This window comes from Moschus berezovskii, chromosome 9 (assembly GCF_049115385.1).
Source record: "Moschus berezovskii isolate FMDL1 chromosome 9, NW_MosBer_1.0, whole genome shotgun sequence".
Taxonomy (NCBI): Eukaryota; Metazoa; Chordata; class Mammalia; order Artiodactyla; family Moschidae; genus Moschus; species Moschus berezovskii.
The window spans coordinates 11,631,246-11,652,905 of NC_142468.1; the positions used below are offsets into that span (position 1 = coordinate 11,631,246).

The window sequence follows — 21,660 nt, forward strand, 5'->3', positions numbered from 1 at the left end:
AGTCCCCTCACTGATCATCTGAAACTATCACATTGTTAGTTGGCTAAACCTCAATACAAAATAAAAAGTTTACAGCCAAGAAAAGATATGTGTAATTCTTAGGACAGTGAATGTACATTGTAAGTCCTCAGTGAAGGCTAGCTATAATAATCATTGTTATATTAATTTCCCCCAAACTGTGAAGCCTTGTGTATATCTTTCCCTACTACTTCCTTCATCTGGGAGAAGAGATAATACGTATTTTACGGGGATGTTTTGGGGAATAAGTATATAAAGCACTTGTCACAGTGGGCTAGGCACCCAAAGAATGGACATTATTGTAATGATGTACAAATGTATCATGGGCTTCCCTGGTGGCTCAGTTTACTGGTGAAGAACCCACCTACCAATGCATGAGACATGGATTTGATCCCTGAGTCAGGAAGATCCCCCCACAGAAGGGAATGGCAACCCACTCCAGTGTTCTTGCCTGGGGAATTCCATGGACTGAGGGGCCTGGAGGGATATAGTCCATGAGTTGCAAAAGAGTCAGACTTAACAACTAAACAACACCAACAAATTAATGTATCATATACAATCATATATATATATATGATATGGAATGGAGAGAAATAAAAAGATAATAATTCTGGCATACTTAGGAATCCTGATGAGTTAACTCATAAGATCACTTATATGGTTTTACAACACTTGGATTAGAATTCTAAAGCTAACTAATGGACTTTTAAGACCTATTAAAATTTCATTAAAAATGTTATCAGACTGAAATCTGACTTCATTTGCATAATTGATCTAATCTTATACTGGATTTCTGCACAAAAATAAGTAATAATTGGTTACAGATTAGTGAGAAATAACATGTTGGCAAATATATTCCTCAAATCTCATTTGAATTTCACTCCAATTGTATTCACAATGAGGGATTTGAATTATTGATTTCTATCTTACCTGGAAATTTTAAGAAAAGTAACTATAGCATTCCCTTAATTTTCTTGAATGAACTATATGTAAATGTTTTGTTTTTATTTTGTTTAAGTGGAGCCAAAATTCATAAAGTATTCTCCTGAACTTCAAGATGTCTATAGTTTTAAGGGTGCTAGATCAAGTTGGGCATACGCATATTTGCACTCACGTACATAAGCAAAATGGATAATGTGCTACATAAGAGTGTGTACATCCTCTTTAAAAATAAATATAATCAAATAGAAAATATATGATTTTAGACTATGAGTTTCTTAAGGGCAGAGTCTAGCAGAATGCCTGAACACAGGTAAAAGTTCAGTATACATTCCTTTAATGACTAGATGAATACATTCAGTTCTTTCAGTCACTCAGTCATATCCAATTCTTTGTGACCCCGTGGACTGCAGCACACCAGGCTTCCCTGTAAATCACCAACCTCCAGAGCTTGCTTAAACTCATGTCCATCAAGTCTGTGATGCCATCCAACCATCTCATCCTCTGTCAATCCCTTCTCCTCCTGCCTTCAATCATTCCAGCATCAGGGTCTTTTCCAGTGAGTTGGTTCTTCACATCAGGTGGCTAAAGTGTTGGAATTTCACCTTCAGCATCAGTCCTTCCAATGAATATTCAGGATTGATTTCCTTTAGGATGGACTGGTTGGATCTCCTTGCAGTCCAAGGGAGTCACAAGAGTCTTCTGTAACACCACAATTCAAAAGAATCAATTATTTGGTGCTCAGCTTTCTTTATGGTCCAACTCCCACATCCATACACGACTACTAGAAAAACCGTAACTTTGAATTGATGGACCTTTGCTGACAAAGTAATGACTCTGCTTTTTAATATGCTGTCTAGGTTGGTCATAGTTTTTCTTCCAGGGAGCAATTTTCTTTTAATTTCGTCAACATCTGCAGTGATTTTGGAACCCAAGGAAACAAAGTCTGTCACTGTTTCCATTGTTCCCCCATCTATCTACCATGACATGATGGGGCTGGATGCCATGATCTTAGTTTCCTGAATATTGAGTGTTAAGCCCGCTCTTTCACTCTCCTCTTTCACTTTCATCAAGAGGCCCTTCAGTTCCTCTTCACTTTCTGCAGGTGGTGGTGTCTGCATATCTATGGTTATGGCTTTTTCTCCTGGCAATCTTGATTCCAGCTTGTGCTTCATCCAGCCCGGCATTTCACATGATGTACTCTGCATATAAGTTAAATAAGCAGGGTGACAATGTACGTCTTGACAGGAGTCTTGACGTACTCCTTTCCCTATTTGGAACCAGTCTGTTGTTCCATGTACAGTTCTGACTGTTGCTTCTTGACCTGCATACAGGTTTCTCAAGAGGCAGGTCAGATGGTCTGGTATTCAAGAATTCATCCCTTTAGGAATTTTCTACAGTTTTTTGTGATCCACAAAGTCAAAGGCTTTGGTTTAATCAGTAAAGCAGAAGTAGATGTTTTTCTGGAACTCTCTTGCTTTTTTCTATGATCCAATGGATGTTGGCAATTTGATCTCTAGTTCCTCTGCCTTTTCTGAAATCAGCTTGAACATCTGGAAGTTCACAGTTCATGTACTGTTGAAGCCTGGCTTGGAGAATTTTGAGCATACTTTACTAGCATGTGAGATGAGTGCAATTGTGCGGTAGTCTGAGCATTCTTTGGCATTGCCTTTCGTTGGGATTGGAATGAAAACTGACCTTTTCCAGTCCTGTGGCCACTGCTTAGTGTTCCAAACTTGCTGGCATGTTGAGTGCAGCACTTTCACAGCCTCATCTTTTCAGATTTGAAATAGCTCAACTAGAATTCCATCACCTCCACTAGCTTTGTAGCGATGCTTCCTAAGGCACACTTGACTTTGCATTCCAGGATGTCTGGCTCTAGGTGAGTGATTACTCTATTGTGGTTATCTGGGTCATGAAGATCTTTTTTGTATAGTTCTTCTGTGTATTCTTGCCACCTCTTCTTAATAGCTTTTCTTCTGTTAGATTCATACCATTTCTGTCCTTTATTGAGGTCATGGTTGCATAAAATGTTCCCTTGGTATCTCCAATTTTCATGAAGAGATCTCGAGTCTTTCCCATTCTATTGTTTTCCTCTATTTCTTTGCATTGATCACTGAGGAAGGCTTTCTTATCTCACTTTTCTTTTCTTTGGAACTCTGCATTCAGATGGGTATATCTTTCCTTTTCTCCTTTGCCTTTCACCTTTCTTCTTTTCTCAGCTCTTTGTAAGGCCTCCTCAGACAACCATTTACCCTTTTTGCATTTCTTTTTCTTGGGGATGGTCTTGATCCCTGCCTCCTGTACAATGACATGAACCTCTGTCCGCAGTTCTTCAGGCACTCTGTCTATCAGATTTAATCCCTGAACCTAATTTGTCACTTCTACTGTGTAGTCATAAGGGATTTGATTTAGGTCATACCTGAGTTAAATGGAGTAGTTTGAATTTGGTAGGGAGAGTTCATGAAATATTCTGAAGAATGTGACTCTATGAGCTTCTCAGAAGAGAATCAGAGATTTGGGAACACAGAAAGGAATTTAGTAACTACGTAAGCCAACAGTCTCATTTTACACGAGGGAGATAGAGTCATTTATATAAACTAGTATTGGAACCAGAAGGTGGTATGGAGAGCAAAGTGAGGTGTACACGAAAGTATTCCCGTATGTTGTATCTCAAAGTAAATCAGTAAATCATACTTAGATTCATGGAATAATATTAAGAAAATCAGTGCTATGTCAATTGCAAGACTTGGTTTCTTCTCAAATTATTTATCTATTTCTGGTTATTAATTTCTTTCAGACTAATTCCCAATGACTGTCCATATAATTTTGTCATAGGGAAACTATTGCATTGTGCATTGTCTGAAAAAAAAAATAGTACTCACAATTGAGAGGTTTGGGATGTCTGTCTTTCAGAGGTTTCTATTGTAATGAGATTTGACACATACCATGTGCATGGTAAAAATGCAAATTTAGAGGGCAGTGAAAAAAGGAAAGCAAGTTTATATAGTTGATACAATTTGAAGCACAACAGTCCATGTGGCTTCAATTACTGTCAAACCCCTTTAGTTGACTGTGGAAAGGAAGAGGGAACAAAAAAGCACTGTCTCTGTGGTTGAAGAAGACCCCACCACTGGAATTTGAGTTTCTAGATGCTCTGTGTGTGTGTGTGAGAGAGAGAGAGAAAGAGAGAGAGAGAGAGAGAGAGAAGCAGACAGACAGACAATCAGACAGCCGTAGTCTTCATTCATCGGATACCTGAATCCTCCTTTCTTTGAGGTTTTTAACTTCTTCAATCTCATGCAAAGCTATCTGCCCAGGAAGTCTAAGATAAAGATCGTAGTAAAGCTGGCTTTGTATGAATTCAAATAACTGGTCCACTTTTTAAGTCCCAAAGGATATTTAGCAAGACCAAATTTATGAATTTCTATGAGCAACCATCTGGACTGCTGCATCTTAGAGGAGTTCTTCTCATCAGTTGCTGTCATGAGGTCTTTAATATCCAAACTAATTTCCATTCCAGCTTTGAAGACCACTGGTGAACAAGCTCAAGTAGAGCTTTGGTTGATGATCCATAGAGTAGGTTTAGCAGCCTAGACTAAAAGTGGATTGTCTTAAAATGAGATGCACTTTTTGGTGTATGCTTGCATGGTTACATGCATGCTTAGTCGCTTCAGTCATGTTTGACTCCTTGCGACCCCATGGACTGTAGCCCACCAGGCTCCAATGTCCATGGGATTCTCCAGGCAAGAATACCAGAGTGGGTTGCCGTGCCTTCCTCCAGGGAATCTTCCTGACCCAGGGATCGAACCCGAGTCTCCTGCATTGTAGGTGGATTCTTTACCCACTGAACCGCGTGAGTTGTCTTAGCATATTCTCAGTAGTGAGTAAAAGACAGCAGGCAAAGTTAAAAATTCAGGTGCATCAGAATCCCGCTATTGGGCATATACCCAGAGAAAACCATAATTTAAAAAGACACATGTGCGTGAACATTGTAGCACTGTTTATAATAGCCAGGTCATGGAAGCAACCTACACAGCCATCGACAGCTGAATGACTAAAGAAGATGATTCGTGCACGTGGGTGAAGGCGCTTCAGTCGCGTCTGACTCTTTGTGACCCTATGAACCGTAGTCCCTCAGGCTCCTCTGTCCATGGGGTTCTCCAGGCAAGGATACTGGAGTGGGTTGCCATGCCCTCCTCCATGGGATCTTCCTTACCCAGCGATCAAACCTTGTACCTCCTGCATTGGCAGGTGAGTTCTTTACCACTAGTGCCACCTGGGAAGCCCAAACAAGATGTGATGTGTGTGTGTGTAATGGAATATTACTCAGCTATATAGAGGAATGAAATTGGGTCATTTGTAATGATGTAAATGGACCTAGAGTCTGTCATACAAAGTGAACTAACTCAGAAAGAGGAAAACAAATATTGTCTGCTGCTGCTGCTGCTGCTAAGTCACTTCAGTCGTGTCCGACTCTATGTGACCCCATAAACAGCAGCCCACCAGGCTCCCCCGTCCCTGGGATTCTCCAGGCAAGAACACTGGAGTGGGTTGCCATTTCCTTCTCTAATGTGTGAAAGTGAAAAGTGAAAGTGAAGTCGCTTAGTCATGTCTGACTCGTAGTGACCCCATGAACTGCAGCCCACCAGGCTCCTCCATCCATGGGATTTTCTAGGCAAGAGTACTGGAGTGGCTTGCCATTGCCTTCTCCGAAATATTGTCTATTAGTGCATAAATGAGGCTTCCCTGGTGGCTCAGAGGTTAAAGCTTCTGCCTCCAATGCGGGAGACCCGGGTTCGATCCCTGGGTCGGGAAGATCCCCTGGTGAAGGAAACGGTAACCCACTCCAGTATTCTTGCCTGGAGAATCCCATGGACGGAGAAGCCTGGTAGGCTATAGTCCACGGGGTCGCATAGAGTCGAACAAGACTGAGCGACGGGATGGATGGAACAGTGCATAAATATGGAATCTAGAAAAATGGTACAGATGAACCTGTTTGCAGGGCAGGAATAGATACAGATGTAGTGAACAAACCAGTTGCGCAGTGGAGCAAGGGGAGGGTGGGACGAACTGGGAGAGTGGCATTGACATATCTCCACCACCATCTGTAAAGCTGCTGATGGGAAGATGCTGTATAGCACAGGGCATCCAGCTCAATGCCCTGTGATGCCTAGAGGGGCATGCTGGGAGTGGCGGAGTGGGAGGGAAGCTCAAGAGGCAGGGACTATACCTATACACATAGCTGATTCGCTTCATTATACAGCAGAAGCTAACACAACACTGTAAAGCAGTTACACTCCAATTAAAAAAAATTAAGTGGGTTGCCACGGGAAAGAAAAACCATCCCATGAATCTTGCTGGGATGAGACCAGTAAGCACAAAAGAAGTGCTATATATACAGGTGGAAAATACTAAATGACTATTCTGTACTTTTCTTTCTAGTGCTTTCAAAAGTTTTGGCAGAGACATGACTATATGCTGCTACGCTTGTTGTGTAAAAAAAGGAGATACATTTAGGAGAAAAATCAGGACCCGGACTCAAAGAGCTGGAACTAGCTAAACAAATGTTATTTCTTTCATTGAAATTATTCCTATAAACTGGAGTTAAATTGATTTGATGGCTCTGAAGCTAACACCTCTGGGGGAACATTTTAAAGCATCTTTTGAAATGAGTATTTGTGGTAGACATAAGAAGTTCACAATAATATCTGGGAAAAGAAAAAGAAATTTCATTAGAATATTTCCAGTCTTTTCAAAATTAATCTTACACCACCTTCCATTATAGGGGAACACTGAATAAAGAAAATTGTTTCTCGGGCATCCAACTTTGAGTGCTGGTTTAAGACTTTTTGCCAACACATCCATTTACTTTCCTAGCCTGGGGGAAGTGAACTAGCAAACGGATGTCACTTCTAAGCACACAAGTGTCTTTGGTGTATGCTAAATGAAAAAGTTTGAAAGAAAAAGAAACTTCCATTCACATAAAATTCTTTCTCATTAATATCCCAGAGCAAAGACTTGCTTGTAAGTTTGGGGGAGGTGAGGAGGGTAGAGAAGTATCACTAGCATTCTGCTTAGGTTGGACAAACCACATCAACACTACACTTTTATTATAACATTTTTGTTCTTTCCCAGATTTTCAATCCCTTCAACTTTTGCTTTGACCAATGACTTCCACTAGGGATTCCCCCAAGTGTATAGAATAATTGGGAAGCCTACATAATGTAGAAATCTTCTGTGTTTCTTATCTGTTTGTCATTTGCTTGTACTGGCCTAGCCATATGGCTATTAGAGGAAATTGTATTTTTCCAGCCTCAGAGAATGTGTTTTATTAATTCCTTTTCAAATTCTTCTCACTCAGTGAACGATTCAGAAAGAAAATGCTCAGATTCAGGTGAAGGGAGTCATACCAAACACTTGCCAGACCACAAAAACTTCAGCTGCCTGGGCTTAAGGCTGATTTCAGTCGCTAAGGAATTTGGGGATGAAAACACTGTTTGTAGTGAACTTGCAGAAATTCTACAAGTGTCACAAGGACGGGATGAGGTCTGTCACCCATTCAGTTGAAGAACTATTTAACTGTCTGCTTCAATGACCTTTCCGTCTCTTTATCGCCATTGCTTAGATTGTTAGACTCCCTAATGATTTGCAGGCTCCAGGGTTAGAGTTCTTTTCCTGGAGGCATTAAAGTTCTGCCCCGATCATCTGCTTAGGGGAAGATGGTTTGCTCTGTCTTGTTTTTCTCTTAAATGTGCTTTGGTCTTCATGCCCTAACTCAGTGGTTCTCAGATGTGAGTATGCGTCAGAATCCCTGGCTTATTAGACTATGGGTTATTGACATGCCCACTTCCTCTGCCTGCCTCCAAAACACACACCCGCACCCAAACCCACCCCCAGCCCCCTCTCTCTCTGCAAGTTTGTGTTTCTAAATAGTTCCCAGGTGTTGCTGATGCTTCTAGTCCTGGTCCACATTTCAAGATCCATTGCTCTAACCAGCCATCAATTCCCGTTCCTAGAACATCCCGATTTCTGTCCCTTGCAGACAATCTATTTTTCTTCTCTTTTTACTTTCGCGACCATTTTCCCCCACTCATTTTCAAACATGACACTAAATGTGCTGAACACACTTAAGCCTTGAAAATGAAAGTGAAGTTGGTCAGTCGTGTCTGACTCTTTGCGACCCCATGGATTGTAGCCTACCAGGCTCCTCCGTCCATGGGATTCTCCATGCAAGAGTACTGGAGTGGGTTGCCGTTTCCTTCTCCAGGAGACCTTCCCAACCCATGGATCGAACCCGGGTCTTCTGCAATGTGGGCAGGTGCTTTACCAGCTGAGCCACCAGGGGAGCTTTCCTGGTGGCTCAGCTGGTAAAGCACCTGCCCGCAATGCAGGAGACCTAGGTTCGATTCCTGGGTTGGAAATATCCCCTGGAGATGGGAAAGGCTACCCACTCCACTATTCTGGCCTGGAGAATTCCATGGAGTGTATAGTCTATGGAGTCGCAAAGAGTTGGACATAACTGAGCGATTTTCACTGTCACTTTCACTCCCCAAAATAGTTGGAGTAATCCTCTTACTCATTAGCATATGAAATTACCCAGCCTATAAAAACTAACTTAAGCCTCACCACCTTCTAATATAACAGAATTCAGAACAGTTTTGTTTTCACATTATTTACCTGGGCAGCGAAGTGATGCAAGTAGTTACTTAAAGATGGTTCGACCGCTCCACTTATCACAACCACACTTTGGAATGGTGCAAACTCAGATAAGGCTGAATCAAGGGTCATAGTAGAATTCGGTGCTGGAGGAGGTGCTTATTTCTGTTTCATGATGGTGGTTCTTGCCCCACTGGTATTATTTTGCTCTTATTTGCTTGTTAACCCAGCCCCCGTCTATCACATATCTCTGGATGCTTATTTTGGAAAACAGAAGAGTGTGTGTTTTCATACAGTGAGGGATTTATTGTTTTAAAGGTATTTTCAAGTCAGTTCTGCTTTTGGTTGTTCGGGAGATCTCAAAGTACATCGTCCGAGTTGGTCATCACCAAGAGGCAGAAAAGGTATAACTCCAATCATGCTAAGAGTGACATAAAGGCCAAGGAAGCAGTTTATCTTGTTGAATTCCACCAAAGGCAAGCAACACAGACCTGTCCATATCAGCCTGGTGGCGGGGGACACGCTGGCACTTTGAGGATCCTGGCTCCATCTCCACCGTGGGAAAAGCTTACATGTGATCAGAGCCACAATTAAAATGGGACTTGACAGAGTAATTGAGAGAGGCAGCCGCTTTTGCAGTGTTCAGGACTAATTCAATGGATTTTCTTCCCTGTCTTCAGCAGCGTTCCGCAGCTTCTTTGGTGACCGGCTATACCGTTTGGCAGCGAGTTCAAGGGCTCACAGCTGCACAGAGCAAGGGGCCTGCTGAACAGTGAGGTTCCAGTGTAGAAAGAGTGCTGCAAACAAAGGTAGGCTTTTATTTTGAGTAAGATCCTTTCATCTGCGCAAAACCGCGTGCCTGATCACGTGCCACTCACCACTGCCATGCTCACAGAGCTGGACGTGCTTCCTCGCCATCTCATGCTTAACTCCTGGATGGTGGGGGCCTCGATGGCAGCATTTTGTCCCGAGTTTCCAATTTATTGAACTCTCTCCATGTCCCTATTTCTTGCGTCGCTTCTCTTTACCACTTTCAGCTCCTGTCTTCTTCTTTTTGGCTCCCTGTTTTATTAAGATGATTATTTTTGGCAGGTGGCTTGGAATGTAATATTTGGTGTTTTGTTTTCATGGGAGAAAACGGATGGTGCTATAGGTTTCCCATGGAATACAGGGCATGCCTATCTCTGCCTCTCTCCGCCTGCCCCCCGCTCCTTGGGGAAAGTAGCTGCCTACAAAGTGTGGTGAGAGGCCTTCACTGTACTGGCCACGGTTCACTGTTGTCTGTCTGAGTAATTGCTTGCTTGGTCTCTGTCTATCTCACTGACCACAGGCCCCTGGAAGATGATGCCCTCCTGTTTTGACCTTGGTTGTGTCTCTAATATCTTTCATGGTGACTGGTACACAGCAGACACACAGTAGCATTTATTGTGGGGCAGGAAAGAATCTAGTGTACCAGTTGAGTTATGGGAAGTTCTTAGCTGGTGTTAACTACACTTTGGAAATGGCACTCCGCTTTGGAAAGAACTGTGCAGAGAGTTCTACGTTTTAGTCATAAGCCAGTGGTTTGGTTTGTTGGTTTAGTTTATTTTGAGACATTGAAGTGATGGCATTGTTGGGTGGAGATAGACAAACAATGTATCACAATAAGGATAAGTATTAATTATGATGAATTCTATGAACTTTCTATTTCAGCAACTAATTATTGGAATGTCCAGATTGCTGTAGCAATGTATTAAGTTTCTGAAAACTTGGGAAATATGGCCTATGCTAGTTTTTCTAGGGTTACCATAACAAAGTACTACAGACTGAGTGACCTAGAATTTCAAGATCAAGGCGTCCACACGGTTGATTCCTTCAAAGGGCCAGGAGGCTGAAATCCCTCTGTGCCTCTCTCCTAGCTTCCGGTGGTTCCTGACAGTCTTTGGCATTCCTTGGCTTGTAGAGGTATCACCCTGATCTCCGTCTTCATGTTCATATGGCCTCCTTCCTGTCTACCTGCATCTTCTGATAAGGACACCAGTCATATTGGACTGGAGCCCACCCTATTCCGGGATGACCTCATGTGAACTAGTGGTGTCTGTCACACCCCTGTTTATAAATAAGATCACTTTCTGAGATGCTGCAGGTTAGAACTTTAACGTGTGAACTTTTCATGGACATAAAGGACATGATCTGGTAAGGTACAGCTACTGAACAGAAGATGCATCGGAATCTTTGCATCCAGATGCTCCCTGCCACCTCCCTCCAGTGGCAGGGTTTTGACCTTTCTCCAGGGCAGGGTCAGAATAATCTTGGCTTGGCAATCCACTTCCGTTTAACTAGTTGAACCTGCAGAGAGTCAGCCACCAAGTCACTTGCCAGCTGGCACCCTCCTGTGCCATCTCCAGTGGAAGTTAGGACCATGCCTGCGACAGTATGAGAAAATTTCTGATGTCTGCAAAAAGGGCAAAACCCTTCTCCTCACTATCACTTGTGAAGCAGTGCCGTCAGCTCCCCTGGTGCTGTGAGGATGGCAGGAGAAGCTTCTAGGGGGCTGTCGTGGGGGTTGGCTGCTGAGAACTAGGCAATCAGTTGATGGACAGCATTGATCTGTTCTGACAGAAGAGCTCCTAGGCAAAAAAAAAGAAATCAGACCTAGGATGATGAAATGCACTGGACCCATCGGACACAAACATTTTACTTCACCACAGTAAAGGGGGAAGGTAATGTTTGACTTCTGGCCGAATGTCCATGAGAAAGACCAATATTTAATCTTGTCTCTGGCTTTTTATCAAGAGAACATGTTACATCACTTGTGGTAGCTTCCAGGTGCTTAAAAAAGGAACTGGTTGAGAGATGAAGGCTTCCCAAACCGTAAACATTCACAGCAAGGCAGTTGTCCCTGTCCATGCCGCCTGGACTCTAGGGCTCAGCCATCAGCGGTATAGTCATGGCTCTTGTTTTGGGGTGAATGAGAGAGAGAGCTCACTGAGCAGTTGCTGCAAGGGGCCAGCGCCGGGGCAAACAGTGTGCCCCACGGTGAGTTAGTGGCAGGGGTGGAGCTTGAATGTTTATCTCTTGCCAGAGAGAATGTGGGCCAGGATGCTCTTTAATGAAAAATATCATTTCGTGAAGGCAGGAGAAAAGGGCAGGGATAAAACTTAAACAGGAAACCAAAACATGCAGGCTGCGAGTGACAAGCCTGACCAAGAGTTGCACAGTGTGGGTCCCGCTTCCTGTCCTGATGCCCGCTGAGTCTGGGTGTGCTTGGTCATGTCCAACTCTTGTGACCCCATGGACTACAGCCCGCCAGGCTCCTCTGTCCATGCGGTTCTCTAGGCAAGAACACTGGAGTGGGTTGCCGTTTCCTCCTCCAGGAATCGAACCTGTCTCTGGTGTCTCCTGCATTGGCAGGCAGATTTTTTTTTTTTTTTTTTTTACCACTGACTACCTGTGTGATCCCCAAACCAGTTTCCCCAGCACAGTAGGCCTCATTTTTACTCACCTGTTACTGGGAGTAACGGCACAGCTCATTTCTGAGAAGTTTCAGAATAACAGTTCCATAGGACCATCATTTCGAGCCAATCTGGAGTCTAGATTCCTTGCATCTTCAGTTTGCTGGCTGGCTCCATAGTCTTCATGTTTTATGTATTTAGTTTAAAACTCCCATCTGGTTGGTTCTTGTCCTTTTGTGCATAATATTTAAAAATTTATTGCCATGGTTTTAGGGTATCAGTGCCACAAGTTATACCCTAAAATGAGTTTTTATTTTTTTTTTTAAGAATGAGAAAAAATTTATTTTTTTTTTTATATGTGTTTTTTCCATTGTTGTTTATCACAGAATATTTTTTTTTTTTTTGAACAGAGGAAAATTTATGCGTCGAACCTGGACTGGTCACTTATGATAATATACATGCTACAATTCCATTCTCTCCAATCATTCCACCTTCACCCTCTCCCACAGAGTCCCAAAGACTGTTCTAAATGCCTATGTCTCTTTTGCAGTCTCTTATACAGGGTTCAGGTTACCATTTTTCTAAATTCCATATATATGCGTTAATATACGGTATTGATGTTCTTCTTTCTGGCTTACTTCACTCTGTATAATTGGCTCCAATTTCATCCACCTCATTAAAACTGATTCAAATGCATTCTTTTTGATGGCTGAGAAATACTCCATTGTGTATATGTACCAAAGCTTTCTTATCCATTCATCTGCAGATGGACATCTAGGTTGCTTCCATGTCCTGGCTATTATAAACAGTGCTGCAATGAACATTGGAGTACATGTGTCTCTTTCAATTCTGGTTTCCTCGGTGTGTATGCCCAGGAGTGCGATCGCTGGATCATATGGCAGTTCTATTTCCAGTTTTCTGAGGAATCTCCACACTGTTCTCCATAGTGGCTGTACTAGTTTGCATTCCCACCAACAGTGTAAGAGGGCCAATATTTGAAAAATTTGAAAAATTATGTTGCTACATTTCTGAAGATAAATACTCTTAAGAGATAAGCTCAATGGCATAAAGCAAAATTGAACCTTCTCCGCACAAACAATAACAACAATAAAAATCAGTATCTTCTAATATGAGATTCCTGTGGTATAAATAAGACTTGCCTCTAGTTCTTTAAGCTATAATTGAGGATGATTAACTATGCATGCGTGCTAAGTCTCTCAGTCGTGTTCAACTCTCTGAGACCCCATGGACTGTAGCCTGCCAGGCTCCTCTGTCCATGGGCTTCTCCAGGCAAGAATACTGGAGGGGGTTGCCATGCCCTCTTCCAGGGGATCTTCCCTACCCAAGGATCAAACCTGTATCTCTTTACATCTCCTGCTTTGGCAGGAGCGTTCTTTACCACTACAAGAAGCCCGTGTTTAGACCTAAGTATTGATAAATAAGCATATAAGGAGAGAGGAAGCTCCTATGAAAGATGGGATTTAAGTCATATTCTGTGGATTTAGACCCACAATATATGGATTTGATGGCATTTGAAAGTATAGTAAGTGCCTACCCAGTGAATTTCTAGTTGTGTCAAGGCCGTTTTGGACTAGTGATCGTTATGGCAAGAATTGAGCTCAGGTGAGATCTTACTCCCACTCTGAAGGCTCTCATAAAAGTTCTAGTATGCAGCACCCATCATGCTCTTGTGTTGGTACAACTTCATGATGCTGAGTTAATTTTATTGCGATGGTGGGAAGCCGTGTTAGATGGTGGATAGGCTTCTCCAAGGTTAGTGGTTGTTTTGGTACATATACACAATGGAATATTACTCAGCCATTAAAAAGAATGCATTTGAACCAGTTCTAATGAGGTGGATGAAACTAGAGCCTATTACACAGAGTGAAGTAAGCCAGAAAGAAAAACACCAATACAATATACTAACGCATATATATGGAATTTAGAAAGATGCAAATGATAACCCTGTATACGAGATAGCAAAAGAGACACAGATGTATAGAACAGTCTTTGGGACTCTGTGGGAGAGGGTGAGGGTGGGATGGTTTGGGAGAATGGCACTGAAACATGTATATTATCATATGTGAAATGAATCGCCAGTTCAGGGTCGATGCATGTTACAGGATGCTTGGGGCTGGTATGAGGGGATGACCCAGAGGGAGGATAAGGGGAGGAGGGAGGTAGGAGGGGGGTTCGGGAGGGGGAACTCATGTACACCCGGGGCGGATTCATGTCAATGTATGGCAAAACCAATCAATATAATATTGTAAAATAATTAGCCTCCAATAAAAATTTAAAAAAATAAATAAAATACTATTTCCATTTCCCACAGCTGTGTGGCCATGAGGCAGTTATTTAATATTCCAAAGTTTCAGTTTGCTTACCTGCAACCTGTGGTGGGCTACCCTGGTGGCTCAGTGGTAAAGAATCTGCCTGCAGTGCAGGAGACACAGGTTTGATCCCTGGGTCAGGAAGATCCTCTGACAAAGGAAATGGCAACACACTCCAGTTTCCTGACTGGAAAATCCCATGGACAGTGGAGCCTGGTGAGCTATAGTCCATGAGGTTGCAAAGAGTTGGACAGGACTGAGAGTCTAAAAAACAACCCCCACCTGTGATGGATCTCAGGACTTATTCTGTTTTCTTTTGCATGAGAGGATTAAGTGAGATGATAAATGTGAAGTGCTCAGTAGAAGGGCACACAGGAAGTGCTTAATAGATATTCAGTAGGGACTGTTATTACGCTTGTTACGATGTCCTCCCTTTTTGGGGAAACTGACTTTATTACAATAATGGATTCAGAACCCAGTGACTTTCTATCACGGTAGAGCACTTTCTTCTTTCATCTGTGACTGATCACAAAGTTCCAGGTATCCAGGGACTAACATCATCCTAGAGATCCAAATCTGAAGGGGAAGCAAACATCCCCGGGCTAATGCATGGGTGTGGTGCTGCTGTTGTCTTAGGAGCACCCAGTCCATTACAAGTCTGAACAATGCGATCCTGGCTGTCGGCACAAAGCACACAGCAAGGAAATGTCTGTTTTGTAAGAAGACAATTAAGGGCTGTTTTTCAGGGTCTTCCATAATCCAGCTGCTGCAGCAGCAGCAGCAAGAATGATTGGAGATGGCACCAGAATATTGTAAGAAAACACAAATGCAAAAGAGAAGGTAGTCTGCAACCGCAAGGTGAGCCACTAGAAGCCTGGTAGGAAGAGAAGACAAGACGTGGAATACATGTGAGTGATTATAAGCATACGTCCTAAGCTGTGGAAAGGTGGAAATGACTTTGAAAGGCCACCTCTCTTGAGTAAATGCTTCACCCCTGCTTGACATGTCTGAGGACCGGGCTCTCTGTGTCTCCTGGAGCACCCTTCCCTAGCTCTCTCTAGGAACTAGCTCGTATAACTTTGTAGGGGCAATAGTGAGAAGGAAAAAAACCCTGAAACTTCCTTTGCTGCTGCTGCTGCTGAGTCACTTCAGTCGTGTCCGCCTCTGTGCGACCCCATAGACGGCAGCCTACCAGGGTCCTCCGTCCCTGGGATTCTCCAGGCAAGAACACTGGAGTGGGCTGCCATTTCCTTACTCTAACCTTAATTTGAATCCTAACTCTCTTATTTGGCATTTCTAAACTTCAGATGTGAAATAAGGACAATGCGTAAATGAGCATCATGATAGCACCTACTTCATGGGGTCTTGTAGGGATCTCGTGAGATAATGCGTCTAACACGTATAGCACAGTATCTGGTGTATAACTAACACTCAGGGAACCATCTGAGTGTAGGATTAATTTTACTTTGATTACTGAGCAGGACTGCCTGGCTCTAACCTTCTAATCTCTAACAATTGACTTTCTTTCTCTGTATTTGTATTGCCTCCTCTGCAAATGAGGATTCTAGGAGCATTTAACATGGCATTGTTGAGAAAATTGGATGACTTGATACAGGCAAAGCTCCTAGAAGAGTGCCTGGCACATGTAGGGGATTATTCAGTGTTAGTCATTGTTGATAAAGGAGTTCTTGCGACTTGTTTTTTCAGTCTTTTTCTTCATGAGTATTTCCCAGCAACAGCACTCCTGTGCCTTTTCTAGCTCTCTCTCTTCATGAAAACTCTTTTATTTAATTTTGTTTTTGTTTTCTACTTTCCAGCTTTTTAGTTTATATCGGCATATATTCAGTTAACAATGTTGTGATAGGTTCAGGTGGACAGCAAAGGGACTCAGCCATACACACACGTGTATCTGTTCTCCCCCAAACTCCCCTCCCATCCAGGCTTCCACATAACACTGAGCAGAGTTCCCTCTGCTATATAGCAGGACCTTCTTGGTGATCCATTTTAAATACAGGCGTGTGTACCTGTCAGTTCCAAACTTGCTAACTATTTTGTGCCCCCGTCCTTCCCCACTGGCAACCATAAATTCGTTCTCTAAGTCTGTGAGTCTGTTTCTGTTTTGTAAGTAAGTTCATTTGTGCCATTTCTTTTTAGATTCCACATATAAGGGGTGTCATACGCTATTTCTCCTCTGTCTTACTTCACTTAGTATGACACTCTCGAGATCCATCCCTGTCTCTGCAAACGACCCAATTTCTCCCCTTTTTATGGCTGAGTAATATTCCATTGTATATATGTGTCATTTCTTATCTATTCATTCTTCTTTCAATGGACATTTAGGTTGCTTCCTTGTCCCAGCTATTGTAAACAGTGCTGCGATGAACAGGGGGCCGCATATATCCTTTTGGGCCATGTTTTTCTCCAGGAGTGGGCATGCTGGATCACATGGTGACTCTGTTTAGTTTTTAGAGGAACCTTCATACCGTCCTCCATAGTAGCTGTACCAGTTTACATTCCCACCAGCAGGGTAGAGAGATCTCTGTCAGAGTAGGATCTAAATGAAGCCAAAGTAATAGGTTTAAACTTTTAGGGGCCACCGAGGCTCACACCACTGCCAGACCCCCCAGGAATAAGAGTGGATGAGAATAAATCCGTTTCTAGGGACAGCTGAGGGAATAAGCCACAGAGAAGGCCCGAGGGAGTGGTAGGTCAAGAGTTGCAGCCTGGTACACAAAGAACTTGAAGTACTTTGAGATGCGGAGGCACAGGAATGAGGATGAGACAATGTGGTTTGTTTGGGAGCCTGGCAACATGGCAGGCACCTGAATGGCTCTGAACGTGGAGAGCTGGCTTTGCTGGGTGCTGTGTGCCTTTCATAAGCATGAAATCCACTTAGGTAACCCTTGGTACATACCCTTCTGAAGCCAAAGCTTGTTCTTTACAAGTTTTTGGCAGAACATGGTTTTCACTGGTCACACCCAACCTATTCTGTATTTACTTTGAGTGCACAGGACTAATGAGATAATCATACCCTGCGGCTTAACTGGTTGAAATCTGTAAATCTCCTAAAAGTGTAATTACCCAGTCATAAGTTTTTTCCCAATATTGCATCCATCTCATTAGTACATATGTTTTTACTATTCATGTTATGGAAGAAATTGTCTTTTTGCCATTGAAGGAAGAGTTGGCAGGGGGAGACAAGGGTGTTGTGTTTGAGCTACTTGCTTTTATCTCCTTGATGAAATTATAAAAAATGCATCCCCAAGTGTAAAAATTCTCTTAGCAGTTAGTTATTTCCATTCAAGTCTTTTGTGTTTACAGCAAGGACCGTGAAGGGTAGCTGCACTGGTGTGAGGTGAGAACACTGCAGGGTGAGGACTTGGCCGAGGTTGATCTTGACTCTTCTCGAGGAATGGTTCCTAGAGATTGTGGACCCATATGCCATCATAGGAACAGGAACCTTGCAGAGAAAAAAATTAAGTCTGATGCAGGCTCTGCAGACAGCCCCGTGGCCCTTTGCCTGAAATATCTATCTAAGGTTGGGCAACAACCACATAAGATTTATATGTTTATATACTAAGAGTTGAGGTGACTAGAGATTAGAGCCATTTTGTTCAGAACTGACTTAATCCAGTGATTTTTCTAGGCAGAGATAACATGAGCGCTAATGGAACTTTCATGACATTCCCAGTTTATTTAATCGGTTTTTTGATTCATGACACGTTGTCCAATTTCACAGCATATTTAAGTGGTCCTATAAATTTCTTTGAAGTTTCCAAAGTACTTTTTTTGGCTGCTGCACATAAAAGTGCTTGAAACTATGGCCCTGAATGACTCTGTGGGATGGGGTCGGGCAATGTTTACCTATTTTATATGTCTGTATCTACCCGGGACCCACACTCTTTCCATTTAAGGTTGTGTAGAAAGAGCCCTATTAGAGAAGCAGAAGGTCAGGATTCTCCTTCTGTGGTTGCCACCAACCCGTATGTTGTGGGGTGTGGGCCACTTAACTTCTCCTGGCCCCAGAACAGATACGTACAGACCTCACAAACTCTGGATGTTTCCTGAACTGCGTATAAACTGTAGCAGACTATGGCCCAGTCTTGAGAGGATTGCTAGGGCTGTGGCTTGTTTGGCTAAGCAGTCAAGGGGGTTGAGAAACAAGGCAGTGGGGACAGGGAATTTCAAATGGTGTAAAGAGGCTGGGGCAAGGAGGCAGGATTTGTTCTTTGGGCTCTGAATGTCCTACCTTCCCTATTCTAAGGAGTAGGGCTAAGACGAGCGAAGCTGGCTTTTTTCTCCTACTTCTGCTCCATCTCAGTTCCTTCAGGAAAGAGGATGCAAGCCTTCTGTCACTCCCTATATTATCCCCTCTTTAAAAAAAAAAAAAAAGTTATATTGGAGTCTAGTTGATAATATTGTGTTAGTGTTAGTTTCAGGTATACAGCAAAGTGATTCAGTTATACATAAACATGCATCTATTCTTTCTCATGGAGGAGGAAATGGCAACCCACTCCAGTATCCTTGCCTGGAAAATCTCAGGACAGAGAAGCCTGGTGGGCTGCAGTCCAGGGGATCGCAGAGTCGGGCACGATTGAGCGACTAACAGTTACTTTACTTACTTATTCTTTCTCAAATTCTTTCCCCATTTAGGTTATTACTGAGTAGTGAGCAGAGCTCCCTGTACTATAGGGTAGGTCCTTGTTGGTTATCTATTTTAAATATAGCAGTGTGCATACGTCAGCCGCAAACTCTCAATCTGTCTCCCCTTCCACCTTTCCCCTTAGTAACCAAAATTTCCTTCTCTAAGTCTGTGAGTCTGTTTCTGTTTTGTAGGCAAATTCATTTGCACCATTTTTTTTAAAGATTCTCTATGGAAGCAATGTCATATTATATTTGTCTTTCTCTGTCTGATGATTCACTCTTAAGAGGCATCACACTAAGGGATTTGTATGCTAAAGGACCAAATACATTTGGATTAAGTCTGACTCTGTATGTTTATTCATGCTGTGTCTTCGTAAGTTTGACATGTCGATCAAAATTATAGTTTCCCAAACTCTGTATGTTTCCAAAACCTTGAGTCTCAGAAGCTAAATATCTGAATTATAACTTAAAATTTCATTTTATTTGACTACTTGGGTCACAGATATAACCTTCTTAGATCCAGCCTTTATTCAGTGACATGTTTGTAGGCTATAACAAAACAGCTGCTTTAGAAAAATTTCCCCCATAAACTTTATCTTCAAGTATCTTAATGCGATTTAGACTTTCTACCTTAATGGACTGTAAGCCCTAAATGAAGTGTGTGATCTCTATCAGTTGCAGACAGGAGGCATCTTTATTCCCCGCTCCCCGAGTCCACCTCCATTCCCTTAAACCCGCTGTCTCACGATGCAGCCCTCTTTTGTAAAGGATCTTAAACAACTCTAGAGCAGCTCTTTACCATGTGCTGCAGACCGTGTGGAATACGTGGGAAACTGGTCTGCATCCTTGTCTCTGCCGTCAGTGGAGGCACAGTTTGCGTTCAGTGTAGACCTCAGATCACACTGTAGGCAACTGAAGTTTCTTGCCGAGAGGTTTCTATGAGTATAGGTCCTTCAGCTTGCATCAGACCCTGTACCTCCCCAACTCTGCAGGGATACAGGCCAAGCTGACTAAGTGGTCCTCATGAGATGTCTTTCATTTGACTTGAAGTAAAGAGGAAGTACCATGTTCCACTGGCAGGGTAGGGGCATGTGGAGTGGGAAAATACTCCAAATACTAACAGATCCTCCAAAGCAATTGTCTCTCTCTCCTTTCCCCTTTAACCACAATTCTTTTATTCTCTTGAGGAGGGGATTGGGCTAAGATTGCAAATTCAGCTTTTGTTCCCTTTCTTTTGCAAGTACTGTAGAGGTGACCTGGTAGCTATACAGTGTCTGACGATTTGTGCATACTTGTTTTATGTATATAAACATGTATTATATTATTACATAATTACTACATAGGTCTGCAAGCTCCTTAATTGTAGATGCTTTGGTTATACGCATCTCTATACCCTTTATACCACCTGGCACCGGCCCAGTATACTAGATGCTCAGTATATGTGTGCCAGGTGAGGGAGTGAATGAGGGTGAGCCTCCTGGATCGCCTGTGTCGTGAAGAACAACCAGTTTCTATTAAACTGCACACTTTCAAGTTACCCTCCTGCATTCTGCTTCTCATGTAAGTACTGTTATTAAACTTCTAAACACTTAACAGAAGGCTGTTTTTTGGCAGTGGATGAACTCCTTTTGTCTTCTGTCCCGTGAATATCCTAACCACTTTGTCACTTTGATCTAGGGGGCATTTCATCCTCAGAAATGCAAAGGAGTTGGCAGCCGCACAAAATGTGTCCTGTTTCCTATTGCTGTAAAAACCCACTGCTCTTGAGCCTTTGCCCGCCCCCTTTCATGATAATGTGTAAGCCACTAAATTGCAGTTACTGGCTGTGGCCATGGCCATCAACAATCGTGAATGCCATGTAGATGGAGGCTTGCTCCACTAAGGAGTCCACAATGGCTTTACTGTAACTGGGTTAACTAGAACTTGGCAAACAGCAATCCAAGGAGGGTGATACCAAGCCCCTCCCCCTTCCAGGATGCCGGGCCTGATCTTCTTGTATTTGTGCAACTGGCCCATCCAGAGACCCACTAAAGCCGGGAGGAGGGCCCCGGTGAGGGCGAATCTCTCTGGGTCAGGTTGTCCTTTTGCAGTTCCTTTCACACAGCTTCTCTTCCTGCAAGGCAAAGTGGGTGAGAGGATGGCTTGTTTTCTTTTGCTATTTGAAATACAGCATTGAGGGTCATGCTCTGAATAATTTGTGCTTGTTAGAAATGACTGTCGTCCTCTTGAAGCAATAACAAAGAACTACATTTAAATTAAATTCAGCCAAGCAAGAGCCTCTCCACAAAAATCAATGGAGGCAGGCATTTTTCAAAGAGTTATTTTGATTTTTTTTTAATCGGTAATATGGTAGGGCATAAATCAGCAAAGAGAGCCCAGAATCTAAAAAAGGGCTGGGCCATCATTCAGAATGCTTTAAAAGTATTTGGTAATATTTGGGATGGCATGGAAAGGGAAGATAAAATCTTAGACACAATCGTCTTTATTATCATTTATTTTTGTACTTGGCAAATTTTGTTCTTCCTCAGTACCCCAGTTTAAAATTTCAAAGGTGGGTTTTTGAAAGAAACCTTTATTTATTTCTTAAATCTGGAAGACTTCAAGAGACTGAAGCTGTATCAAATATAGCTTTTAAA

The 21,660-nt window shown here is 42.7% G+C and overlaps 1 long non-coding RNA gene across 1 annotated transcript in view; it reads left to right on the top strand.

Moving 5' to 3' along the window:
• Positions 1 to 9,380, top strand: part of LOC129563526 (uncharacterized) — a 68,394-nt gene extending 59,014 nt beyond the window's left edge. Inside the window, exon 3 of the long non-coding RNA XR_008687353.2 lies at positions 9,300 to 9,380. This is a non-coding gene — a long non-coding RNA (uncharacterized LOC129563526). The remainder of the gene's footprint in view (positions 1 to 9,299) is intronic.
• The last annotated feature ends 12,280 nt before the right edge of the window (positions 9,381 to 21,660 follow it).